Raw genomic sequence first — 16,168 nt, forward strand, 5'->3', positions numbered from 1 at the left:
CGGCTTGAATTTCACTTGAGAAACTTCTTGTTGATCCCTTATATATTATTTTTAGCCGTGCTGGGTTTTGCAGGTAGACTGTTGCTCCGATTTTTTCAAAAGGTGCGATTAATTGTCTCATTCTCCACCTTCTCTCAACAGTTGCGTGGGCGAAGTCTGATCTGGTGAAGAACATAAAATCTTTATATTTCCTCTGCTTTGTTGGCCTTGCCAGATCATAGAGGGCTTCTCTTAGAAGGAAATTCCCAAAATAGACCAACATTGCCCGGGGATATTGACGTGGTTTTTGTGAATGTTTTGGTGGCGTCAGAGGGAATCGATGGGCACGCTGAATTTCTCTGTCCATATCCCAGGTACTAAGTTCCGGGAAGGCAGATTTCAGCAGTTTAATCATAGAGCCCCTTGGGTCGTTCTCTTCAAAGCCTTCAGGTATTCCAAGGAACCTCAGATTGTTTCTTCTTGACCTGTTTTCGTGATCTTCCACTTTCATCATGAGGTCTTTTATGATTCCATAATGCTCATTCTCCTGTTTTTGCAGCTTGATCACGTCCATTTCCAAATTTTCTGCACGTGCTTCCACTAAGGCCATTCTATCAGAGATCTCGGTACAGATATTGCCAACTTTTTTAATTGCCCCTTGTAACTTCTTAATAGCAACGTGGTTCCTTTGGGTTTCCTTTTTAATGTCTTTATGGAAGTTTTTTATGGAGCTCAGCACTTCGCTCAGCAGTGGCTCTGCATTTGTTGCTGAGTTTTGTCCTTTTCCGGATTGTTTCTGGCTTTTTCCTTCTGGCTCAGCTAAAGTGTGGTCTTGAACATGCTCTGTTTCTTCTAGAAGCTTTAGGGTCGGACTTTTTCGTACAGGTTTAGATCTTGTTATGGCATATTCATTGTTGCTGCCAGGATCTGTGGTCTCATCATTGATTAAGTTAGCTCTTCTCCTTTTATCTCTCGCCCTCTTTTTTCCCGTTTTTTCCTTGAGTTCGAGCTTTGGCATGTTTCGCTAATTTTCCTAGATTCGCTAGAGTCTAGAATCTCGGAGACTGTTGCTTCTAATATTTGTTCATCATTTGTTTCGCTTGTTTCACTTGAAGTGGACATTCCTGTTTGATATATGTCTGAATCCGAGTCCTCTTCAGAAAGCGCAGTATTACCAAGCTCAGGGGGGAATGTTTGCGTGCGTCATGGGGTGGTTTGTTTTTGAGCTATATTTTCCCCATCCACACCGATTCGCTCTACAAGCGTGTTTGGGTCAGCCCCACTGGTAACTTTCGCGCTGTCTGCTTGGTTGTTTTTTTGTTTTATAATTTCAGTAGGTTTGTTTGGTCCTTCCTTGGCTACCGCGATGAAGATGTTAGATATCCGAGTCTGAGAGAGGGTTGGGGATCCAGTATTTTTAGCGGCAGCTTTCAAGTTTTTTATTGTCTGCAGCCTCTGAGCCTTTTTAGCCATTAATTCCAGGTTAGCTTTGTCCGCTGTATCACTTCCCTTCTCTTTGTCTTTCTCTCTGTCGTTCTCTTTCTGTTTTTGTTTCGCTTTTTCTCTATCCTTGTCCTTTTCAGTATTTTTGCTTTTATTTTTTATTTTATTTTTATCAGTCTCTTCAGATATAGCTTTCTCCACATTATTTTCCTTGGCTTTGGATCCTCCGGTTTCAGGTCGTCTTTGTATGTCCTTATTTCCCTGCAGGGTGTGGCTTTTTATACTCTGTGTGGTTTTTAAATCTTCCCTGTTCCCCAGATTTCCTGGACTCTCTGTGCTTTCTAAGTCTTTGTCTGGGGCTTCAAGGTTCTGCACCTGCGTCTGTATCTCTTGCATATCTCGAATTGCTCCCTCCTCTCCTTCCCCCCCTCTTTCTAGATTAAGCAGCGATGAGTTTTGGGCAGCTATTCCATTTATTCCAGCCATATCCTTTATCTGTGTTTGCTCCGGTGCAGACGATCCTTTATTTGGTTTTTTATTTATTATTGCTTTTAGGGCAGCCAAGGTTCTTTTTTTAAGCACTATAAAAGATCGGCTGTGAACTTTGAGGGAGCTTGGGGCTTGAGCCCGTGTAGGATTATAAATTTGCTTAGTTATGTAGATTTTTTGTTCCACCTCAATTTTGGTCAAAGATTTGGAGGGAATATCTGTGCTTTCTGAGTCTAGCAGTGGATCGTGCCCCCTTGGACCCACTGCTTGCCCTGCTTGCTCTGCTTGCTCTGCTTGCTGCACCGTTCCTGTAACTGTTCCTGTGTATCCCACACGCTCCAGTTCCTGCTGTTGTAGCTGCTGTAACTGCTCTCCTTTCATTTAATCCTTTCCTTAGTGTTTCGCCACCCTTTACTTTTACCTTTCTTAATTTTCCTCTTGTTAGCTTATCTTTTCCCCCCTTCCCCTGAGTGTACAATTGAGTATTATCAGCTGTCGGCCAATCGGCTATCGGACAGCACTTCCGTGTCCCCCTGACAACGTTGCCTGCAACACGCAGCACACGCAGCCCACGTGATTTAAAGACGTGGCCTGGCAGTCTGCAGATGAAGCCTGATGTCGAACAGGGGAAGGAGGGTATTTTGACGTGCGAGCGCCGTAGAGCTGATGGAGGGAGCCCAGAGAAAAACCAGGTAAATGAATAGTTAAGATAGTTAAGAGAAGGCGAAAAAAAAGAGAAGAGGATATATACGCTAATATTCAATCTCCTAAATCGCGTGACGCTAGGCGCTAGACGCTGACATCGAGCCCCTTGTTTAGCTCCGTCCTGCTCGATTTCTTACTTTGATTAGCGCAGCACCTGGCTTCCTTCTCTTCCCTTTTCTTACACTTTCGTTGGGTAACAACAAACGGTTTAATATAATTCAGTGCAGTTCAGTAGAGATGCGTGCAAGTATGATCCCATGAAAAGCAGGGAGGCAGGGAAAACAGCCGATATTATTCGTTAATGGCACAGTCTGATCTAATTCGATACTTCAATACTTCAGTACTCACGGTTCCGAGGCATGTACCGCACAGAAGTGTGCTCAGAGGGATGTGCTTGGATAGAATGTTGGAGGATGCTAATATCGATATCGATATTGTCACATATCCTTTGACTCCGCCGTCACACAGCCTCTTAATAGCTCTTCTCAGCTGTCTCCTTCAGCTCTCCCCCTTTGCACAGACTTCCCCCTGCTCTCTGTTTTTGCGGACTCCTCGCGGCTCTTGCAATTCTTGCCCCTCTCCGTTTGCGGAAGCCAACGATCCTCATTGATTCCTCTTCTTCCTTTCTTCTCCTCCCGGCTTTTCGGCTCTCAGTTTCCCTTCCTCTGCGCAGCTATCCCAGTTTTTCCAAGTTTTTTTTTTCCACCAGCTCCAGTTCAAGTTAGGTTCAGCTCAGCTTCGTGGACTCCATTGCATTTTATTTTTAAGCAGCATGTCTTTATCTGTCTCTTCTCATATAGCATTCATATGGGGAGATCAAAGCAAAGATAAAGAAGGACCAGACCCACGGAGCGATGCTGGTGCGTCCTCTCACTCTGGCGCCATCTTGCCTCGAAAAACAATCAGATTTATCTGGGCCAAGGGTAAAACATGCCGCAGCCAAATATTTCTGTCACTCCCAAGAGAAAGAGGTGGGTTGGCGCTACCAGACTTTAAAGCATATTATTGGGCAACGGTCCTACAATACATCAGAGGTATGCTGGGGGGGAGCGTTTTAGACAGATGGAGAGGTAGAGATGGTGTCCCAGACGTATATGAATTAGTAGTGAAAAACTCAAATCAATGGCTACTCACATATGAGGAGAGGAGTTATCACAAAAAAGTAAGGTTTAAGACCTTGGTGGCCGCAAGATCAGTCTGGTCTGGGATCAGGAGAAAATTAAAACTAGGGAGAATGAATTATTATACCCCTCTGTATGGGAACCCATCACTGCCGGGGGTATTTCACAACTCAGTTATGAAGGGCTGGGATGTATTAGGGGTTAAAACTATCGGGGAACTTATAGGGGCAACCGGTCTGATCTCTTTTGAGCAGGCACAACGTTTATATAACCTAGGGCGCAGAGACTTCTTTAAGTACCTACAAGTGAGGTCAGTTTTGATAAAGAAACAGGGAGGAGACATGAATTTTCAAAGAATCGAAGTGCTGGAATGTGTAAGGGATGAAGGGGGAACCTCCATCTCGCAATTATACAAAGAAATTTGTAAACATAAAAAGGATGATTGTGTAAGAATGTATGAGAAGTGGAGAGACAAATTAGGTCTAACGGGAAATGAGGCAGAAAAGTCATTAAAACTATCAAATTCGGTCTTAAGTGTGGCAAATTTACAATCCCAACACTACAAGACTATGTTCGAACTCTACTATACTCCTCATAAAATAGCGCAATGGGGGGGAAATAGCGGGGGAATCTGTCCGAGATGCCAATCCACGCAAGCAGATACAATACACATGTTTGCATCATGCACCTCTTTGGATATATATAAAAAATCTTTGGAACAATTTTTTGCTGACTCTCTGGGGATACATTTAACTTTGACAGATGAAGTTATGACTTTGGGTGTAGCGAGGGTGGGTGTAGATGTTCTTCACCATGAGTTTCTGTATTTAGCTATGATGACCCTTAGCAGATTATGTATAGCCACACTCTGGAAGGATCCTAACCCCCCAACATTACAGCAATGGATCTCACGTGTACTGGCGATATATATCCTAGAAATGGCCTTTTATGAAAAAAGAGGGAGGGAAAAAAAAGAGGCCGGTCGGAGGATATGGGCCCCAATAATTGAATGGAAAAGGAGACTGGGAGAGATTTAAGATGAATTAAGGGGAAAGCCAGACGCAATTAAGACTACAAGATATTTCTTAATGATGGCCTTCTATTATTTCTGAGACAATTTTTTTCCCATCTGTTAGCCTATCTTACCCAGTCTAAAGCTCTTTGTGTGTTTTTGGAAAAAAATACTATATTTGTTTTAAACCTGACGATAATGCTTTCTGAATTGTAAGATAAAATTCTTTTTATAATTTTTTGGTTTTTTTTGTTTCTGTTTATCTGGCAATGTATGATGAACCTGTAAATCTGATGTTGATGGAAAAATAAAAAAATATTTAAAAAAGGAAATGGAAAACAAAACAAAACATTTTCAAACCACACAGACCATCCCCAGGTGAATCCAGAATTCCTTCTACTTCTCAGAAATCTATTGCTTTCTGGGTTCACCTCACAAATTGTGAGTAGGTTGAAATCTCAAATCTAGGACATTTTGGCTACCATTTACCAAATTTAAAAAATAGTGATATAATAATGTTTTTGGTGCCTCTCGGTCCGTTCCAGAAAACTGAGATCATGACAATTTTGCCACATAAAACCTTTTTTGCCTGTGCCGATTTAGAAAGAAAAAAAAAACACATACTTCTAGTACAGCATGTTTTCCTTTTTTTATTGCCATATTTTAACAATTTATGTAGATCCTCTCCTGAGTAAATTGCAAACTACTGGGAATTACGATTCCAAACGTGGGGATGGGGACACAAACTTGGCCGAGATGTTTGTTGTGGAAACATTTCTGCAGGTTTAAGTGGAAAGTGCTCCACGTGTCAAAACGTCCTGAGGGGGCAAACCTTTGCACGTACAAACCTACCATTGTTCTTGTTAATCATATATTGCTGTTGAATGTGTGGGAATTGTAGAGATGTGCAAATAATACGAGACATAATAAAATCATTAAACTGGAGGCAAATCCTGCTTTCTTTTTTATAAGCGAGCGCCCTCTCGTGGTATTTTTTGGCATGTCCTACTTAGCCGAGTTTCATGACTCATGTTTGCGTGTTGCTTGCCCACATAAACTTGAGGAAATAAACGTTACTTTAACATTGCTGAAAGGTAACAGATAAATACCTGTGGTCATGGCAGTATCCGGTGAATATTCAAAGCTCGGCAGCAAGGAAACAGCCTCCTGTTCATCATTGTTTACAAGTAGCAGGCATGGGACGGCCATGCCTCTGCAGTTGCGTCACCGCGCTAGGCCAGACCTGGCATCGGTGGCGCATTCCTCTCGGCCGGTTTGGAATGATACGGAATGTAAACAATGTTGAAAAACTTCCTGTAAATGGCCCCATGCGACTTCTAAATACTGCTTTGTCCTCTAGGATGAATGGACTTGTCTAAACTTGCAAAATACCTCTAAATCTCTCATGTATGCAAAACATGCACACAGTCTGCACAATGCGCGGCTGGGGGGAGGAGGGTGGGGGGTGTGGGCGGGGGGCGGATTGAATGCGAAAACAAAATCTGTATTTCCAATGTAGCATTTACTTAGCTGTTTTATTAATGAGTCAATAAGTGTCTGTATTCCGTGCTGTGCAGTTATAAAAAATGCGACGCTTTCTGCACTCAGGAGAGGGGTCCACGGAGAAGCATCTTTCCTGTGCTGGGGATGTCCCTGGCTATTGTCATGGCCACTGGAATTATGCAGCAAGGGAAAGACAAATTATGAGGCAAGAAAACACAAATTATGCAGCGTAATAAGGCACATTTTTTGATAGTATTCATTTTTTTATCATTTTTACACTTGTTAGCACTGTCTGGGCATAGGTTGCACCTCGTTAGTAGACTAGGCATTTGGTACAGAATAGCCAGAATCCTTGCACTTTTATAAGTTTTGCACTAATTGTATTGTGCTTGCAAAATATGTTCCCACATAGGAAATGTAATTTTTGAAGGGTTTTTATGACGGTGTTGTTATTGTGATATTTGCATTTTATGTAACTTGTAATGATTTTAAGTAATCACACAATAAACTTGACTTGACACCTCATTAGTACTGGTATAGCACTTTAATATACCAATAAGTAACGAAAAGGGGACCAATAAATCTTTGCAAATGGTGATCCTCTGCACAGCAACATGTGTCGCTGCATTTTGAGTAACTTTTGAACCTTTTGAGGTACAAACACATTTTTTGTTAACATCTGCAGATTATGCAGCAGAAGATGTATTATGTGGCAAATGAGGCAAATCCATAATTATACCATAAACACCATAGCAGCACAATCGCATAATTCCAGGGGTCCTGGCGATTGTATAATTGTGTACCCATAAGACAAAGGAGCTAGTATTCAATTTGTCCATGCCAAATTTCTCTTTATCTACCCATCCATCTATACATACATACATCTTTCCATTCCTCCATCCTAATCAGCATCCATTCACCTAGCAGATCACCATCTATCCATCCATCTAGATAGTCGTGTCTCCATTCACCCATCTTTTCATCCTTTATTCTCTCATCCCTCCTTCTCCACATCATTGTCTCCATCCGTTCCTTCCTTCCTTCTATACTCTCTTGTTCCATTTCTTTGCCCACCCAACAGCTCTAGTATCCTGTCATCTTGTGGTGGTCTTTCTGTGCTGCTGGGTGGAGGCTAGCCTCTCCAATCAAAGTGTAAGGAGCTATAAACAACAATAGAAATGTCTGTGTTCCACAGACCTGCCCTGGGCCACTGACCCATGCTCAGGCTGCCACAGCGACTCCCAGGCCTTTTTGAGTTTCCAATTTCAGTCATCCTGAAAACTAAGGTTCTGAGTCTGCAAATATATTTCAATTCCTGCACACACTTTACTCATCTTTGCTCTACTGCTGCTTAGTGTCAGCAGATAAAACCTGCTGAAATGCATGTCGGGCAAATGTGTAATGAAAAGGTAAAATGTATCTATCAGTGCGATAAATACTGAATCCGCATGTCATGCCTCATTTTAACAGGAAAAACACAGAATAGGAGGTATTAGCTGCACCCAGTAAAGACCTCACCCTGGAATATCTATACTTACCAAGGGTGATACATGCTATTCTGATACACTCAGAATCAAGGCTTAAATGTTTTAAACATTCAATCTTCACCACCTCTATAAAATATCAATGTTACCAAACCTATTATTGCAGAGTGGGAAGATACTGTTGCTGCAGTCAGGGCAACCTCATTTGCCACTGCCTTTTTATGTTCCATTTACAGATGTTTTCCATCAAAATGAGTGGGCAGCTTCCAGTTGTTGGCCCGTCATAGAGGCCAGTGCACCGCTTGCAGCTGCATGAGATGCTGTGGGTGTTTAGGGCAAAATTACGAAACTGAAGCGACTACATCTTGTATTAGTAAGTAAGTAAGTATGTCTTTATTCGGTTTCTGGCAAACAAAAAACCATAAACGCAGTTACATTAAAAACAGGAGTTACATTTTATACACAGTTTTTAAAAACCGAATACTGACAATGAATTTTAGTTATAAAAAATACTATTAAGAACAATAATAGAATTTAATAACTTCATTATGTTTAACGAATATTCACACCCATTCATTTCTGATATATGAGATGTTTAACAAAGTTTATCGTTCATGTTTTATTCAGTAGATTTATTTTGGTTTATGCCCCTGTACAGATTTAGACGGTGCCGAAAAATGCATTTTAAGAATTTAACAATGCACCTCGGCATCCACTCCTCATCAACTGTAAGAACAACATGGCCGAATCTTGTATTAATCGCACGAGCACATTCCTGTAGCACTAACACACGCATAGGCTTCGGTGACTAACACTTTTAATGGTGTTTTGGAAAGATCAGCCAGTGTCGCGCTGGGAAAGCAAGGGAGGGAGATAGGATGCTCTGGTCTCAGCCTTCAGAAGGGGTTCTCAAGGATGTGTCTGAGAGGGAAGAATGCCCTGTTTTGCTAACGTCGTCTGTTGTACCAGGAAGGAGTTGTTACACGTTTAAGGAATGCACAACTCTGTGTTCATTGCATGAGAACCGAACTGCTGGGTAACTTTCCATCTGCCGAGGCAGGGCATGCGTGGCTGTCCTCTGAGCTTTTGTTGAAGACATTCCTGGAGCCCAGTGCGCGTCATTCAGCTGAATAAACTTCGCTCTCGATGAACAATCCTGAGACTGGATTCGATTGAAGAGCTCAATGCTACAAATGTACAGAAAATAACTGCAAATATTGACGAACTGCAGCTTCTTAATGGTCTCTTGTTGTGAACTGTGCAACCAGGACGCTTTTGTGAGAAACCTGGATAAATTATGAAAAAACGGTGCGGGAGAAATCGACCCTCAGTGGTAGTAAGTGGTGAATCAGTGACGCTCTGATAGGCAGGGCCCCAGCAGGGCCCCCACAAAGGGGGGAACTGGGTTTAATTTACCTGGGCCTTTAGAACTGCCTGACTCAAGCTGGCAACATATGAGTAGGTGACTGACTCACAATAAATGATTATTATATTTATTAAGGGCACATCCATCTTGCCACTAGAAAATCAATGCATTTAGCAGGGCCTGGCTTTGATTGCTGATTTCAGCCCCAGGAGCAGAGGTGTTGTGCTGACAGGTTTGTTGTTCTTTTTTGGAAGCGGTGGGGTTGGCTCTGCTTGCATTTAAGCATGATGTGCACACTGCCCTGCAAGTGGCAATGCAGTGCGCAGCAGCCTTCTCCAGTTCATCAGGCATTGACAAGGTTAAAAGCTTTGGCCCATTTCGCTGTTGAGCTGCGCATGCGCAAACCTCACTGCCAGGCAGCTGGAGATCAGTAAACTCCGCAGGCGGTCATCAGCCTGATGCAGAGGTCATGTCCTCTGCCTCTGGAGTAGGGGGACCATACATTTCACGGACCGTCGGTTAGTTGGGTGTGATGTTCGGTGTCAGCCTTCATTCGTTTTTTACGGGCCCCTTTTGTCCATAATTTGGGGGGCTGCTGCGAGCTGAGCTGTTCCCCTGCAAGAAGCCCCAGGAGTTTTAAAGCACTCACTGTTGGGGCCAGCTCGCGCTTCTCTTTTCCACTGCAGTGCAGTGAACGGGTATCCCAACCCTTCAAGGGAACCCCAAAGCTTCAGGGGGCCCCTATACAGCCCAAGGCCAATGAACATCTGCTTGATATGGGAAACTCGGGGTCCCTCGTTTAATTCTGCAGGGGCTCACATCATTTTGCGTTATGCCACTGCTTTGTGGAAGGGTGCGCCAACAAAGTTTGTCGCACCAGGTGCCGCCAGCACTAAAGCCAGCCCTGCCAGGGTTGCATCTGTCATTTCTGCAGCCTGTGTTGTGCCCCAGGCCCTGAGCTAAAAGCACTTCAGGACTTGGTTGTGGGAAGGCATAGAGTCTAACTAGTCTATGTGTGGGTCATTAAGCTAACAAAACCGTGTCAAATCATCTAACCAAAACAAAAAGAAGAATTGCTGGATACCAGTGATCACTTACAGGTTATCCATCAGTCACCACACGGAACCGCCCTTCATCATTTGGCATTCCTGTTGTTCACAATCATTGGTACGTCACAGGCTCAGGCAAGCGGAGGTCAGTTGGTATAACCTCCTGAGAGCCAAGTGGCGGCCAAATAGTGGTAGAGTGTCACTAGCTACCCATCAATTTATTTGGTGGGTGACTGATTTGCAGTGCTGTGAAAAGGGGTGTGTGGATAGGGTGAGTAAAGGTGTATACAATTGGGTGAGTGAGCAATAATAAGAAAACTTTATTAGATCATATGCTCGCTCCGCCAACATTAAAAAGCAGCATAGGTAGTTTTAACAAATATCTACCCTGATATTAAATTGGTCGACATGTTTCAGCAAACTTCTGGGGACTAACGAGTCCATTGCTTTCATCAGGACCGTAAAAACGTATGAAGGCTACTGCAAAACGTGGAGTGAAGTGGAAGAATGAAATTAAACGCCAGTTGGCTCAGACGGAGGCAACGGAGTACCGACGGAGAGTGCGGTGCTTCCCTCGACTCCTGAGCCGTTGCCAGGCGGGGTGGAGCCTTCTACTCCTACTATCATGTGACGAGTATACTTTCTACAAACTAAAGAATACACCTCACAAATCAGGTGATCTTTTTTCATGTTGTAAGAAATATAAGTATAAAGTCACGTTTAATTTCATTCTTCCACTTCACTCCACGTTTTGCAGTAGCCTTCATACGTTTTTACGGTCCTGATGAAAGCAATGGACTCGTTAGTCCCCAGAAGTTTGCTGAAACATGTCGACCAATTTAATATCAGGGTAGATATTTGTTAAAACTACCTATGCTGCTTTTTAATGTTGGCGGAGCGAGCATATGATCTAATAAAGTTTTCTTATTATTGCTCACTCACCCAATTTTATACACCTTTACTCACCCTATCCACACACCCCTTTTCACAGCACTGCAAATCAGTCACCCACCAAATAAATTGATGGGTAGCTAGTGACACTCTACCACTATTTGGCCGCCACTTGGCTCTCAGGAGGTTATACCAACTGACCTCCGCTTGCCTGAGCCAGTGACGTACCAATGATTGTGAACAACAGGAATGCCAAATGATGAAGGGCGGTTCCGTGTGGTGACTGATGGATAACCTGTAAGTGATCACTGGTATCCAGCAATTCTTCTTTTTGTTTTGGTTAGATGATTTGACACGGTTTTGTTAGCTTAATGACCCACACATAGACTAGTTAGACCCTCTGACACTCTTTTGTTTTTGTACATGTAGCTAGGGAATGTGTCTTGGTCTTTAAAATCCCTCAGGCCCTCCTCCTACCTTTCAGTGTCCGTTGTGGGAAGGCATAGCCTATGAACGTAGGGAACTTATTTGATTGTAACCCGTGTTTCTGTGTAATGTTTATTCCAACATTTCCAGTTAATGGAGAATGAAGAGCACAATTTGAAATGTCTAACATAACAACACTGGTGTGCACTTATCCCAAAATCTTCTAATTCCGCAATATAATCTACCAGACAAATGCTCCAAGCGGGAGATTTCTCCCTATGTCTTTGAAAAATACTCTTTTTTAAAACAACTGTGATGTTGTGTCTGTATGTATGTATATGTTATTTCTGTAGTGTGACCCTAGCCAAAAGGCAGTGAAGCACTGTACAAAGTCCTACACAAAATCCATGTCTGGCCACCTGTGCCAAATTATTAATGGGGATATTTATTGACTGTGTTGCATGAAACGGAAAGAATACACCCGCACCACATTTTGAAAGACATGCTGCAGTTCTGCTCTCTTCTAGCACTGACACACTTGTGACTGTCTAGTGTCAAAATAGTTTGGTCAAGTACGTTTTTTGTGCAGGAAGGGAAACCTATCCGTTAAGGCTATCTCCTCTTTGCAAAGAGGAAGTAACGAGGCACACAATTTTGGCACAAACCCATGTTTACTACTTCTTGAAAAGAAGACAACACGTGCACTCACTAAATTCAAGCCACTTTAGGTTTATTGATGAACAGCAGTATTTAGAAGATACAAGTTTATAGAGCCCAGAACACACAACCAGTCCCTAACCACTTCTCAGACTGTCCTGCTGAGAGTTCTCAATAGGACCCTTTGCGTGTCATAAGAGAACCTTTGGTAGGTCACCAGCCTCAGCTAAATAAAGACACACACACCCCACACCTAGCTCTATAACACATTTATAACTTTAGCCCACTAGTCTTTGTAAATATTTGTTTATATTGAGTGGCATGGGAACGCCTATGCACCACCCATGTCATCCTGGGAGACTCGGCCCAGGTCCTTTGCAGAAACTAATGTAAGGCAGCGCTATGCCCTGCAGTGTGTTACTTTTTTACAAAGCCACACCAATCGGGATTGAAGCCACTGTGTGCTAGAAAAGCTTATATAAGCCAGCAAGACCAGGCTTATCTGCCTCATTCTTGAGACAACTTATCTTGATAACTGAAAACAACCTTATGAGAAACACAGACTGATGAGGATGATGAAGGTATAGAATGAGGTATGACAAGAGGGCACACTGAGTTTCACTCTCTTTCATAGCTACTGTGTGTCTCATGCCATGCTGGTCAGTCTGTCAGTCTTTTTTTAAACTAACAGAGCACTGCAGGGTTGTAATGCAGGGGCCTGCAGTTCCTGTGGCACAGTGGAGGAGGGGACAGAGGGCCACTATTCAGCCCAAGGTCTATAAATATATGTGAGATATGGGAGTTTTATGGACCCTCAGCATGTTCTGTAGGGAGGGGATATCATTTTCAGTTACGCCACTGAAGCTTTGTATTCTAAGACATGTGGTTCAATGCAGTTTCACTTTTGGGTATAGTTGGAGGAGTCACACATGGCATGCAGGTGCTCGGCAATTACAATCTTTAATTGGCTCATATATATCTGCTGGCAGAACTCTCTTCAGTGGTAGCAATTTGAAGCCTTGAAAGGATGAGTTTGGCCTGCCAGAGTCTAAATTGCGACCCAACATTTGCACAGAAATGTCTGTAAAAGACACTGAAACTATTTAGGGTAGTTCCTCTGTCCTGGGAAACCTGTTCTCAGGGGCAGCTCTAGGCTCATGGCGGCCCTGGGCAGGGAGCGTAGGTAGGGGGCCCCGGAAGAGGGGGTCCGGGCGGGGCGGAGCCCCCTGGAGCTCAGGAAGGTGTTTTAATAAAATGTCCAGAAAAGGCGTTAGATGACAAGTACCTGCGGCTGCTCCTACCCTTCCGAAATCGTCTCAGAACGATAAAATTTAGGAGGAGGAGGTTATTGTGACACATGACGTGAGAGACTGCACAGACGGCTGCAGTGCCAGGGCCATGACAGGGGCCCCGGACCCACAGCCCCCCCCACAGAGAAAGAATCAGTGGACTCTTTGCCCGGAAACTTTAATATCGATACCATATTGAATATGGTGTCTTACACATGGTGGATGGCCACATCCGTTGCGGACACTGCATAGCCGCCTCGTGCTCATGACACAAGAGTTGTAGTGTGAGTGGCCTCATGCATGTGGTGATGACTAGAAATGACAAAAGGCCCACTCTCTGTAATGGCTGGTCATGGAGTGCTAGTTGGGGCTCAACGTGAAAGGCTGAGTGTGGCCTAAAATACGTGCGCCTACTCTCAATTATTAGTGGTACTGGCAAAGGTTAAAATGGCTAGGTAGGGGCAACATGATTTAAACCAAACGCGGGCATGCTCGCGTTTCATAAATGCTGGCAATGGTTACACAGTCATACATGGTCATTGTATGCGGGGAAGGGGCCTCCTGAGTTAGAGAAAGTACCCCGCCTGGCAAAGGTTTACAAAAATGGGCACAGGCTGTTGCGGTATTATTTAAAGGCGGGGGGCGAACGCCTCCTGATAAATGAGAGAGGTGGGGGCGGTAGGCCATCGTCTAATCCTCAGACGGGACACGCAGAGGAATCGTGCAGCAAAAAGAATCTGTAAAAAGCCGGTTGAGCTATGGGTGTGTGCCTTGTCTGGCGCAGCGTAGGCCAAATGAAGAAGAGGCGTATCGAGCAGCAAGCTCGCTTACCTTACAATGCCGTCCATTGCTCAGGATTTAGAAAACGCCGGTGCCGGTTGAGGAGCCGAAATATAATTGGTGTGTGCGCGAGGACGCATGAACGTGCGATGTCTTAATTTCTCACACTTAAGCAGAGTCAGCACAAGACTACAGTATTGGCGTGGCGACCCCTGGGGTTTGGCGGCCCTGTGCAGGTGCACAGCTTGCACATGCCTAAGGCCGCCCCTGCTGTTCTATTCATAGGTGAGAGTCGCACTTTCTAGTATATTTAACTGCATTTAGTAGGTTTTTGTGAAGTTTGCTGCAGAGCTTCAAATGGGACGATGACCAGTCTCGCGCTTGGCCACTCTCATAGACTCCACTGACCTGAAAAGAAGTCTTGGGAAGCTTCCAACTGCAGGCAGACAACTGTAAGGGGTAGATGACAGAAGCTAGCAGACCTCCCAGCCCCTTCAGTGAGGGCAAACAGCCTGAGTTCCTGAAGCACTGCTGCACTGGGGATGAGCACAAGTTAATCTCATGCAGTGGAGTGATATTCCAGTCAACACCTGGGAAGTGATCAAAAGTAAACCTGGAGATCAAGTAGTGTCTTAGAGTAAACCATGTCAGCATGGAGACTGTGCACATGTAAGTGACCAGGACGTTCAGTCATCTGCAGCGTGCACAGGAACTTCAAGGAAAGAGAGGAGGAGCTTTAATGTCCTGCAGTTGAGCTGCAGCCTCTGGGACTGAAGGTGAAGAGAAGCTTCAGGAGCCTTAGAGGGAGGAGTGTTGCAGAACTTGAGGTCAAGCAGGGTGAGCAGGAGTCTTTCGGAACTAAGGGTTAGCAGGAGGCACTGAGATCTAAGAATGAGGCTGAAGCCTTTGAGGCCTGAACGTAGGCTGGAGCCTTGAGGACCTAATAGGTTTAGGCGATAATTGGTTGTCATTAATACAAGGATACACTTGGCTCCCAAAGAATTTAGCATAGTAAGAAAAAGTGCAAATATGCAATTTAAGCGGTGTGAAAGGCGAGGAAAACACCCTAGACCCTCCAATACATCAACCCCGAGGTCTATTCCAAGTAACACTTATCCTCAGCACATGCATTTATCAAAAACAAAATGTCACAAGTAATCAAAATAGAATCAACAAAAGAGAGTATGTAGTTTCTGGTTTTTCTCTGGTCTTTAATCGAAATCGCCCAGCCAATATGTGTTTCGTCGATTGAGGTGATGACACCTCGACTTCTTCAGGGCTGTAAGGCTCTCTTGATGAATGCCCTCTCCACCGGTTGTAATTCCATCCGGGCTGGTTTGGTTGGCTTTATTAAAAGATTGCTGGTAAGTGTAACAGCTCCGTAATGGGACTCTATTAATGTAGATCGGTGCTTCTCCCTGACAAGTGGACTGGGCAAAGTTACGCTGAATCCAGTCTGAGATCCTTGTCAGCGAGTACGCTGAAACGAAATGCTACCTCCACGCCGTGTTCTATTGTTCAACCATAAGCCTTGAGGACCTACATTGAGCATGGCATAAACTGGGAACCTAAGAGTGAGCCTGTGATGCCCAGTGGTCAGCAGGAGATTTGGAAATCCAGTGGTGAGTGGGAACGTGGAGAAGTGTGGCTCAATGGTTAGAGCAGGCAGACCTTGATGCAGAGCTCTGGCCAGGGACCAGGGTTCGATTCCCTCCTTGGCGGGTCTCCGGCTCATTATTTGCCCTGACTGGATATTCTCGCCTCAGTGCCTGTTCTGATCATGGGTCCCACGCTGCAACTCTGGGCAATAGCTTGCTTAGTCTCCACAATGGCCCCAAAAGCGCTGGGATGCCTGGCTGCACCTGGGGGGTGCCCAGGAGTGGACATTTCCCAGGAAAGCCAGGAAGGCTTCCTAAGCGGTATACGGACAGCGCCGGGACACCTCCGGTGGAGGTAGCTGTGCGCTTTACAAAT

Source organism: Lissotriton helveticus, chromosome 4_1 (assembly GCF_964261635.1).
Source record: "Lissotriton helveticus chromosome 4_1, aLisHel1.1, whole genome shotgun sequence".
In the NCBI taxonomy this organism is placed as follows: Eukaryota; Metazoa; Chordata; class Amphibia; order Caudata; family Salamandridae; genus Lissotriton; species Lissotriton helveticus.